Source organism: Chrysoperla carnea (genome assembly GCF_905475395.1).
Source record: "Chrysoperla carnea chromosome X unlocalized genomic scaffold, inChrCarn1.1 SUPER_X_unloc_5, whole genome shotgun sequence".
Classification (NCBI taxonomy): domain Eukaryota; kingdom Metazoa; phylum Arthropoda; class Insecta; order Neuroptera; family Chrysopidae; genus Chrysoperla; species Chrysoperla carnea.
The window spans coordinates 166866-171209 of NW_025408178.1; the positions used below are offsets into that span (position 1 = coordinate 166866).

Genomic DNA, 4344 nt, shown 5'->3' on the forward strand with positions numbered 1-4344 from the left:
ACTTTTATCTCTAGTAAAGGTATGAGTATCATGAACAGTTTTGTTATCTAATGATATTATTTTGATAATATTTTGTGTATATTCTTATAATATTTTGTCTAAATATCATCATAATACAATATTATTTTGATAATATTTTATGAATATTCTTATAATATGTTACCTAAATGTCATCATAATATGATGAATTATTTCCATAATAACATATAAAAAAAAAAAAAAAAAAAAAGAATCATTAATTTATAATTATTTAAATTGATTCTTTAAAAAAATATTATAATATATTATTTATAAAAATAATTTTTACTCTTATTTTAAATAAATTTGTGGCCTTTTATTAAAAGGCCTATGATCGATGTATTATTATTATAAAAATTAATGCAATGTTTTTAATTTATGCTTTCTTTTCAGTTTTCTTTGGTAATAACACTGCTTGAATGTTTGGTAATACACCACCTTGAGCAATTGTTACACCAGATAATAATTTATTTAATTCTTCATCATTACGAATTGCCAATTGTAAATGACGTGGAATGATACGTGTTTTTTTGTTATCACGGGCAGCATTACCAGCTAACTCGAGAACTTCTGCAGCCAAATATTCCATAACAGCAGCCAAATATACTGGGGCACCAGCACCTACTCGTTCAGCATAATTTCCTTTTCGTAATAATCTGTGAATTCTTCCAACAGGAAATTGTAATCCTGCTCGGCTTGATCTTGACTTTGCCTTTCCCTTTACTTTACCACCTTTACCTCGTCCAGACATAGCGAATAAATTTATTTAATTAATATTTTTTTTTGTAAATATAATCACACAGATGTGTGTACGTTACGGGGATTGTAACATAAATGTTTAAAATGTTATTTGGGTATTTTAATTTATAATATTTATAAAATATAAAACTTTAAAAATAAACCAATCACCTTATAGTATTATTTTTAGCCAATCAGAGAGTAGTATTCATTTTTATTGTTATATCCATCTTCGCGTATATAATACGCTAGTTGTATACACGACACGCTCATACATATACTGACTGGTGTTCTGTAACTATCTGTGTATATTAATTGTTTGTAACAATGCCACCAAAAACAAGTGGAAAAGCAGCAAAAAAAGCTGGCAAAGCTCAAAAAAATATATCAAAGAGTGATAAGAAAAAGAAGAGGAAGCGCAAGGAATCATATGCAATTTACATTTACAAAGTATTAAAACAAGTGCATCCTGATACTGGTATCTCTAGTAAAGCTATGAGTATCATGAACAGTTTTGTTAATGATATTTTTGAACGTATTGCTGCTGAAGCATCACGTTTAGCACATTATAATAAACGTTCAACAATCACAAGTCGGGAAATTCAAACCGCAGTTCGATTATTATTACCTGGTGAATTGGCAAAGCACGCTGTTAGTGAAGGTACTAAAGCTGTTACAAAATATACAAGTTCAAAATAAATAAATCGAAAATATTATTTAATTGATAACATAAAAATACATCAACATATAAAAACGGCTCTCTTTTTAAGAGAGCCATCAAATTTTTTAAATAAGAGTAAATTATTTTTATATATACAAAAAAATAAAATAAACAATTATTAATATCATATTTAATATAAAATTTTATATATTAATAGCTTGAATATATCTATTATTAGTATATAAATATTATTAATTTTAAATATAATAAAGGATATCGCGGAATATATATCGTAAATCAATGTAATGCATTTGCATTACATTACCTTTATTATTTTCATTTTACATTTACTACTTGTTTATGTACGCTTATAATTATTAGAAAAATATTTTTAATAATTTTAAAAAATAAATGAAATAATAAAAATTTAATAATAAATTATTTATTGAAAGTATAAAAAATGGTATAGCAAAATCTTTATTTTCTTTGATTAAGGCGAAATGTTTTATTAGTTATAAATTCGATAATCTCCTATCGATACTTGTTACTCTTAACTTGTATATATAAAAAATATAATAGTATATTAATTTATAATAAAATTTTTTCAAAAATTCAATAAGTTATTGTAAAATAAAATAGATAATATACAAATTATAATTTATTATTGCAGATATATTACAATAAAAAAAAAAAAAATAAATAAAAATATTTGGTAATGTATGTTATAAACAAAATAATTTGTTGTAAACAAATTATATAATATGTTATATTTATTAACAAATTTATTTACTCTTATATAAATAAAATTAGTGGCTTCCCAAAAAGGAAAGCCTGTTTAAATTTATCGGATGTATTAAATATTCTTTAATAAATTTACTAAATATTTTAAGTAAATTATTATATTTTCTTAACCTCCAAAACCATACAAAGTACGACCTTGTCGTTTTAATGCATATACAACATCCATAGCTGTAACTGTTTTACGTTTTGCGTGTTCAGTATATGTAACAGCATCCCGAATAACATTTTCAAGGAATACTTTAAGTACACCACGTGTTTCTTCATAAATTAAACCAGAGATACGTTTTACTCCACCTCGTCGTGCTAAACGACGAATTGCAGGTTTTGTAATACCTTGGATATTATCACGCAAAACTTTTCTATGACGTTTTGCACCCCCTTTTCCAAGACCCTTTCCACCTTTTCCTCTGCCAGTCATTTTAATAAAAAATTATTTACAATATTTTAACGAACGGATAACACGTGTGTTAACCTCACAAGTATTGTAATGTATGTGAGCGCCGGTACAATTGTGCCTTTTTATATAAAGCATTAAAGATTTTTTAAGCCACGCCTATACAATTTGATTAGTCCATACTCTGATAGCTATCCAATAGGATATGACAACAAAAATTTTGAAATTTCATATAAATATAAATACAACACATTTATTTCGCATTTAAACATTTGACTTTGTAGTATCAAATTGTCGAATATAATTTTTAAAATTGTGTGTTTTTTTGTAAAAACATTATTATTTGAAAATGGCTAGAACCAAGCAAACTGCACGTAAATCAACTGGTGGTAAAGCACCAAGAAAACAATTAGCAACGAAAGCTGCACGTAAAAGTGCACCAGCAACTGGTGGAGTAAAAAAACCACACAGATATCGTCCTGGTACAGTAGCTTTACGAGAAATTCGTCGTTATCAAAAAAGTACTGAATTGTTAATTCGTAAATTACCATTCCAACGTTTAGTACGTGAAATTGCACAAGATTTTAAAACCGATTTACGTTTCCAAAGTTCAGCTGTTATGGCATTACAAGAAGCTAGTGAAGCCTATTTAGTAGGTTTATTTGAAGATACCAATTTATGCGCAATTCATGCAAAGCGTGTTACAATTATGCCTAAGGATATACAATTGGCAAGACGTATTCGTGGAGAACGTGCATAAGCGTTTTAAATGACAATTTAAAAAAAAAAAAAACAAATAAGAAATATTTTCGGTCCTATATATAGGACCAACATATATTATTAAATAAGAGTATATTATTTTTATTAAAAAATATATATATATATATATATATAAATTATTGAAATAAAATTAAACATTATTAAAATTTTGTTATAATTATAAGCGATTGCTATTTCTAAAAATAAATAAATTTCATAAAATTTATATTATTTTATATTCATTTGAAATATTAAAAAAACTTCTCGCTTTAAAGTAACCATGATATGAGTTATAAATGCAATAAAATTTTATACAAAAAATAATATTTATTTGTTGACGAATAATATAAAAGGTTTACATTTCTAAATAACATATATTTATATATGGTGTGTAAAAAAAAAGAAAAGAAGAAAAATAATTTATATTTTTAATATAAAAAGGCAACCGCACACAGTGTTCCCAAGCGGTCACCCATCCAAGTACTGACTGTGCCCAATGTTGCTTAACTTCGGTGATCGGACGAGAACCGGTGTTTTCAACGTGGTATGGCTGTTGCCAGTAATAAATGAAAATTTTTACAAATATATATTTTTCATAAATATCATTAATATTAAAGTATATTATTAAAATTTTCAATGAAGTAATCAATTTAAATATATACTTATTTATTATACCATATATTTTAAATAAAAATGCAACCGCACACAGTATTCTCAAGTGGCCACCCATCCGTGGTACTGACTGTGGCAAATGTTTCTTAACTATTATTTTATAAAATATTTATACAAAAAATAATTTACTCTTATCAAATATTAATTTGTGGCCTGTATTAAGGCCTATGTTATTTTCATTTTTTAGCAAAAATAATGAAATATTTCAATATATTATTAAAGTAACAGATCATTTCTTTTTTGGTGCTGCTTTTTTAATTTTTGTAGGAGATGATTTGGCAACAGAAGCTTTCTTAGCTTT

The 4344-nt window shown here is 25.6% G+C and overlaps 1 non-coding gene across 1 annotated transcript; it reads right to left on the bottom strand.

The window, feature by feature from the left end:
• Window positions 1-3810: 3810 nt before the first annotated feature.
• Window positions 3811-3929, bottom strand: LOC123304414. Its single transcript, XR_006536437.1, has one exon. It is a non-coding gene; the product is annotated as a 5S ribosomal RNA (ribosomal RNA).
• Window positions 3930-4344: the final 415 nt, after the last annotated feature.